The following is an 8,396-nucleotide window of genomic DNA, read 5'->3' on the forward strand; positions in this document are numbered from 1 at the left end:
AAATAAAAAAAATATTTCCATTTTTGTGTTTAAAATATTCAAAAACAAAGGTTGTGTTTGGTAAAATTTTTGTTTTAAAATTTTTTAAAGATAGAAATAAAAATATATTTTTGTTTTATGTTTTTTTATTTTTATAAAATAAAAATGTGTTTGGTAACTATTTTGGTTTTTAGTTTTTAAAAATTAAAAATGTTTTTGGTAACTTTTATTTTTTTTTTTTGTTTAAAAATTTTAAAAATAAAAAACATGTTTCGTAAACACATTTTTATTTTTATTTTCTGAACTAAAAGATAAAAATATTTTTTCTGACCACTATTTATTATTTTAAAAATAAATATAAGAAAATTATAATAAAAAAAAGATCAAATTAATCATATACAAGTAATCTGAAATCTCAAAACTCAATGTTTATTCATGAGATAACACAAAATCAATAAAGTCTACATAATAAAATAAAAACTTATGAACGGATAATTGTCCAAACTTAAAGAAAAATATTAAACGAGTCATAACAATCAACTAATGTCTTTACTCAATCTCACTATCGTCGATTAGCTCTCCATATATGATCAACAATTTCATCACGAACATGAGTCATTTCACGTATATGAGTTCTAGAAATACTAAATTATACACTATTAGTCTAAGTTTCATCCAAAGTAGTAACATGTACTTCAGAATTTCATTCACCGCCATCAAAATACACATATGCTTCTGCATTAGTCCTTATAATAAGAATTTCATTATCCACACTTCCCATCTATGTAAGACCTAAGGATTCAATAAGAATTCTAAATGCAAATACAAGACTATTCCTAATGAAAAACTAAATAATTAGTCATATAAATGACAAGCTACAAACTTACTTCCAAAGGAAATGAAAAAGGAATAGCCATTTCAAGAACAATAAGAAACTAGATATATGCCATATATTTGCTATCCAAAAATAACACCTGTTGGAAATGTGCCCTGAAAGCATATGTAGTAGACATTTTTTTATGAAATAAATAAATAAATTGAATTTGTTATGCATATATTTTATGGACTATATTATTCTATGATAATATTATGTAAATATCAGGAAAATTACTAAGTTCATATATGTGATCTCAAACACGTATTAGTACGGGAGGATTGTGTTTGAGATAAATGAACTTGAATAGTTCGCAGTAAAATAAAGTTATGGAATCTTTAGATTAATTACTGCAAGTACGGTCCACTAGTATTATGAATACATGTGATCTAGATCCAGATCACTAGTGTGGTAGGACACTTTAGTGGAGGTGCTTTATATATTAGAGAATATATAGAACTGGACCAGATATGTTTATTAATACTTAGTTAAATACCGTTTCAAAGTATTAATTAAATATATCAACCGATGATCATATACAAATAGATCTTAATCCTGAAGTTACTATGAACTCCTATTTATGTTATATGAGTTCTTTGATTCACTTGTTAGGGTCTGTCAAAATGATCAGGCTAGAAACTTTTGTTTTGGGAACTCATTAATATAGATGGCTGGGGACATAGTATACAGATATGGAATCTATACCTTCTCGCAAGAGATTGAATGATGGTTCTCTTAAGGGTTGACTTTTGGGACTGAAAGGTTATTCATAATTTAGTTATGAATTAACCTTCACTAGTAGAGTCAATGGTACTTAAGGAAACAAGAGATCATTAAAAGGGTAAAACGGTAATTTTATTCCCGATTAATTATGAACCATTATTAGAGGGTCAAGTTGTATGCAATGATTATATCAATGGATGCTTTATGATTATAAAGTACTCAGTAAATGAAATATCTATAATTACAAGAGTGCAGTCTCATATTTATAGTGGAATAATCATGAGATTAATAAATTAAGATTATTTAATTAAAGAGTTTAATTAATAATCTCAAATTTATTGGAGCTTGGAATTATAGGTCCATAGGTCCCCATAACGGCTCTATCAACACTGTTCAAGATAAGAGTTGATATGAAGGGAAAATAGTTTAAAGATATATTTAAGAAGAAATTTGTTCTTCACGCCAAATATGCAATTATATGATAATAATGATTAATTAGTTAATTACAAATTAGTTGTAGTTAATACAATTAATTAATATTCAATTATTGTATAATTTTCGAAATTATATTAAATAATTAAATTAATTTCGAACTTTAATTAAATATTTAATTAATTATAATTTTCGAAATTATAATAAATTAAATATTTATTTTCGAAAATTTTGGATTTAATTAAATGGTAGAATTAATTAAATATCTTTATTTGAGTGGGAGATAATAATTTGATAAGTTCAAATTGGTTTTGAATTTAAAAGATTAATATATATTCAAATAATTAATTATATTTGATAATTAATTAAAAAAATAATTAATTTGAATTCAAATTTGAATTAGTTATCAGGTTGTTAGATCTTATCTGACAAAACAGTTTGAATAAATAATTAAATAAAAATTGAAAAAACAACATCCCTAAAATTAGAGAGTCTACACGTGCACACACAGTCCATGGACTGTGTGTGGCGTGTAGGGCATTTTCAGGGATGGGTTTTTCATTTTTATTTATTTAATTAATTAATTAATGGATAATTCAAAATTTGGTTTTTTGGATTTTTTTCATTAATAGAATAATTAATTAATTAAAAAGTAAATGGTAAAATGGTTACAGATTTATTTTTTAAAATTTGAATATTTTCTTTTAAGTAAGACTAATCAGAAAAATATTCACAGTGATGTGAGACAACTCTGAACATTCGCTCTGTGAAAAATAGAACGATAGTTTTCTCTCCCTGAAAAATAAAGAACCAATCCTTAGGCATATTCTCTTGATCTCATGAGTTGAGTACATCAAGTAGAATCACAAATAAACTATCCTTCATTCTCTAAGTGCCCACACATTTCTTGAGGTGTAGAGAACGCTTTGGAAGATCTTGGTGTGAGTACGTGGGAGCGGCTTGGATAGGAAGATCGTTCAAAATACGAAAAGATAGCAAGGACACTTGATAGGCTTCAAGAGGTATGATTTCTATTATTATCTTGCTTATGATTAATGTATGTATATTAATGGATCCGCATATTTAAAGGTAGTTTAAATATGTTACAAATTTTTTGTTGTACATTGGGCCAACCACACCACCATTCCGCTGCGTATTAGGAAACTCATTCCTAACAACTCCTTAGGAACAAACTAGATAAAATATTTATAATAAATACAACAAAAAACAAACAAATCCAAGCAACAAGAAAAGAAAAGCTAAAATACATTGCCTTATGCAATTTTCTCTTTTTTTTTTTGCTGAATCAAAATACTCTTTCAAGGAATATATGACATAAGAATATGTTAAAACCCCGTTGCCCTGTAACTAGCAGAAAGCCTAATAACCTAAAGAAAGAGACTTACAAAACCATATGCATAAAGATCTTCAGAGCCTTTAATCATTGTCATTGTTCTTAATCAAATTTAAACGAGGACCTCACATAAATGTAGAAGACAGTTAGGCTAAGACCATGAATTAAAACAAGGACCTCTTTTAAATGTATGCGAGACTAAGACCTCACATACATTACTTGGTTCAAGCTGGCCACGTTAACTACTCCCAAATCCTCTGCTTTACAATGTCCTTCCAAATGTCAATGTCAAGAGCATGAGGCCAAACAAACAACAGTCTTTTAAGGGTTTGCTTCTATCAAAATTCAAAATATAACATGTTAAAATAATAATGTTGGTTAATGTCATATGTGAGATTCTCACACATACAAAATATTGGGGAAAAACATCTCCTAGCTTTAACACACAAGTACAAAATATTGGGGAACCATTCACGCACTCATGTGCAGTAGCTACTTGAAAGCTTTCTCCAAAATAGTATCTCGGATTTTGTTGTCTTTCGAACACAAATCAACCATGTCATTCAACGTTATAGAAAAATCATCCAATGCATCATAACAGCTCAATTTCCCAACTACAGTATTGCATTCTTCAACTATTATAGGTTTAGAATCTTGGAAACTATCCTTGGCAAACTTCATGGTCACTTTTACAGTTCTCTCATTATTATCCTTTGTTACACTGAACTTTTGGCTCCTTTTTGTAGGCAACAAAAACTGTACATAAAATATTGCAAAAAGAAAAGCAAAATCTTCACAATTAGATTCAAAACCCCATTAAGTACTCTATTTCAACAATACATATAGATATATGATAAAAAGGCCATATATAATTGTTTTTTCTCCAAGCTTAAGCTTGATAAAGGGTTCCCCAATTATTATATATGGATAATAAATCAAATGATTAACACACCTTGTGCTCTTGCACTCCTCCTGATGCAAACGAGCATAGTAAAGCCAGATCAGAAACAAACTAAATAAAATATTTAAAATAGACACAACGAAAAACAAACATCGCAAAGCAACAAGAAAACAAACATTGCATGATAAAGTTAACAAGAAAACGAACCTGGTTGCTAGGACCACACTTCTTCTTTCAATAGTTTACAGCTCTTGGATGCAAACGAGCATAACATCTACAAAGCCACATCAATAAAAATCATTCCACAGATTAAAATCCTAGACTTATTATGAAAAAATCTTACATGTAAATGTCATCACCCAACAATTACATGGTGTACCAACACAAAAATTCAGCTGCACTCGAGTACAATTGAAAAACTTGGAAACATGGAAATTGATATAGGAACCAAGATGCCCTCAGTTGCAATTCACTAACAAGAAATGGTTCAACGTTTTGGTTCCATTTGCAATGGCATCAATGATATATATGATAAATACAAAACCAAGATGAACAACTTGATCTCAAGATTAAGCTAAAGATGCTTGAGATACTCCCTATAGCTCTACTTTATAGACATTTATATGGTGAGGATGGTTGTGACAGGCATGTGTCAGACAATTCAAATGCCTCAAAAGTTGAGTTCAATAAAGAGTTCACCTTTCACGCATATAATTGATTCATCATTCTTTCCTAATCCATTACACAATTACCAAAACTAATACAAACAAACCATTCCAAAACATATATATATATATATAATAGTAAAAAAGCTACTGGACCAGAGTAATAAGGGATATCTTCAGAAGTAACATAAATAAAATGGAAAGAATTCAAAAAAAAAAGAGAAACAAACACATACATTCTATGCCAGGGAAGTGTTTGTGACCAACTAAGACCAGAACTTAATATAGGTGTTGCGGTAAGCAAGCCAGATAGTTCAAATGCCTCAAATGTTTTGAGTTCATGAAATGTGTTTTTGTTCTCCTTTTTACACATCTAATTGAATCATCATTCTTGCCAATTCCAAACACAGAAAATCGAAATTAATAAATCACTTGAAAAATATCTAAAATATAGGTAGCAAAACGTTACCATTTCAAAATAAAAGGCATTCCACCAGAGCAACTATAATGACCTAAAATCCCATTAGCCAAAACACATAAAGGACACACTAGAAAATAAGCTAGTGGCCAATAGGATTTGAAAAATGGGAAAAATTCAGATCCATAGTAAAGGGATATGCCCTATGAAGAGATTTAAAGTGGGAAAACTGGGAAGGTCTCAAAACGAGAACCCTTAAAAGACCTTCCCAAACCAGCATATTGCTCTTGCGCAACTATGACTCAACACACTTCCATGATTGAGGAAGGGGATCCTAAGGGCTGAGCTTAACAAAAATTATTACTTAAAACAATGAAGAAATCGAATGAGAAGTTTTCCTTCACACATCAAATTGATTCGTCATTCATGCCCAATCCAATGCCCATTTACCCGAAACAGTATGATCAAACTATTCTTAGTTAAAAGCATTTTAGAGATAGGCGAAACACTTTTATCATTAAATAATTAAAATTTTCAAAACAACACAAGAAAATGTGTTCAGTATTCTCATTTCAATTTTTATTTTTTAAAATTTTAATTAAAATTTATTAATTTTTTAAAACAAGATTTTCTTGTTGAATGCTAGGTATTGCAAGGATTCCAAACCGCTTTGAAACAAGACCACAGTTCTAAGCCTTTTTCTAAAACAACCTTGTCAAATTCATCTTTTTAATGCATTCTATAACACTAGTATATATAGGCACTCAGCTAGAACATAAAATAGATTTTAGTTACCCATTTTGTTTAATTATTTAATAATTATAATTAATTAAATACTTGTCAAAATCTACCAATTATAATTTTGACATTTATTTAGTTATTTTTATTAATATTAATACTAATTTATTAATATTGACAAAATTGTCCAAATTGGCTATAATACTCTCTTTTTGAAACTTTGCAATAAAAATCTTAAAGTTTCTTCTATTTATTTTCTCACAAAATATCAATAAATAATTTAACATCATTTATATTAATAATTAAATTAATTATTCAAGACTACTAGGTTCATTTTGATAAGAGATGACATAGGAACCATAGATCCATGAACTCAAGCTCCAATAAGTTACCGTGAGTTTATTTATAACAAATAATCTCACTACCTTATTAATTCCTCGTGACTCCACTATAGACTCAGAATTGCACTCTTGAATTCATAGAATATTCTACACCAAATGTAAATACGTTATCCATTGTTATAATTATAAACGTCATTCAATCCTCTATAGATGACCTACTAATGAGACGGGTGCAAATTATTGCTTCACCCCTCATTAGTATTTTATCCTTAACTCCCACTGAGTTCCTTGTAAATGATATTTCCTTAAATTTAATTACAAAAATGAGTACTCTATCATTTAACACTTTAACCAAACTATAAGGAAATCATCATTTCACTTCTTAAAAAAAAGCTATAGATTTCATATCTATGATAAATACACCCACTCAATTATACTACCAAATCTCCAATATGTAAGTATGAGTTAGTCCTTAAGGTAAGCTGGTAATGAACAAATCAAAAGGCTTGAATCATACAATTAGCAGAATATTAATCACTCATAATTAAGATTGAATTGACCTATGGTCAATGTTGTGATATGATTAGATTAGATAATAACGATACTTACATATCTTGTCAATAATCAATATCGGTCCAGTCCAATGTAACAAAATACATCCGATCTTATCTACTTGGTCAATATCTTGGATATGACATCACACCAAATGTGTAAGTAGATCTTATCGTAGATTACCCAATCTGTAAAAATTCAATGTACTGATTTAATCTTAGGACAAAATGTTTTTGAACATATAATTACAATTATAATCCAATGTGATTGTGCCACTATAATTGTAATTATACATATGTTCAGGATTTTATAAACATTTGTATTAATAATAATTAATCATGTAATAAAACATGTAAACAATGCAATTTGATTGAACAAAATGATTTCTACAACTTTATTGATAATGAATGAATTACATAAGAAATGTTGTTTTATAAGAGCATAAAACCTAACAAATTCATATATTAATTTTTCTCTTCAATAGTTTTCATCTATATAAGAAACATGTACAACACGAAATTGAAATTTACAATTATTAAACATAAAAAAAATAAAACTAAAAGTTACATCATTAATTATTTAAACTATAATCCCTCTACATATCAGTAGATATTTGCTCTCTTAACATTTCTCTCTCTTGATGTGTTAACAATTGATTGTCTATTTGCTTGATCAAGCTGTCTATCAAATTAAGCAATAAGACTTTCATCATGATTGATACCATGAGATAATTATGCAAAATGCACCCTGCTAACCCTGCGTTCATAACTGTACATACGACAACCCATTTCCTTAATATTTCCAATTCCCCCTAATATTATAGATAAAATTACAGCAATGAGCACACAAAGATAATCTTTTCAATTCCTCCTAATATTATAGATAAAATTATAGCAATAAGCACACAAAGATATTAGAGATAAACACACAAAGATATCAGAGATAACTTAATTAGGTCAATTGACAAGCCACTTAGAGAGATCACAAACTACTAAAATGCATAAAATGTAAAAAAATGAATATAATTCTTATCCTTAGAGTACTCAATCCACGTGACCATGGCATCAAAATTCCAAAGAATGCTAACCATAGTGCCAGATAAGTAAAACTAGCCACAGACAGATGCAGATATCAAGTACTAACCTCATTAAACGCAGAAGCAGATGAAACTTTGATCCCTACAATTACACTTACTACAATATAAGTGTATAACCAACCTCGTCAATGAAACTTTTGTTAGATTGTAAACATAGTGTAAGCATCATTTAACACTCAAAATAGATTTCACAATCAATTAATGTTTACAATCAATCCAAGAATACATTTTATTTAGAGCATTGATTAGGAATGTGAGAACATACCTCCCATATTGCCAATCCCTTCTTGAGCCATTTCCTCCCTTAGGAATCTTCCAATTCA

General features: G+C 28.8%; 1 non-coding gene and 1 pseudogene across 1 annotated transcript; both read right to left on the reverse strand.

Moving 5' to 3' along the window:
• Positions 1-4,903: 4,903 nt before the first annotated feature.
• On the reverse strand, positions 4,904-5,000 carry LOC133780813 (small nucleolar RNA Z266; annotated as a pseudogene).
• Positions 5,001-5,223: 223 nt separating this feature from the next.
• LOC133780811 (small nucleolar RNA Z266) lies at positions 5,224-5,328 on the reverse strand. The gene has a single exon (XR_009869627.1). It is a non-coding gene; the product is annotated as a small nucleolar RNA Z266 (small nucleolar RNA).
• Between the last annotated feature and the right edge of the window lie 3,068 nt (positions 5,329-8,396).

This window comes from Humulus lupulus, chromosome 5, assembly GCF_963169125.1.
Source record: "Humulus lupulus chromosome 5, drHumLupu1.1, whole genome shotgun sequence".
Lineage (NCBI taxonomy): Eukaryota > Viridiplantae > Streptophyta > Magnoliopsida > Rosales > Cannabaceae > Humulus > Humulus lupulus.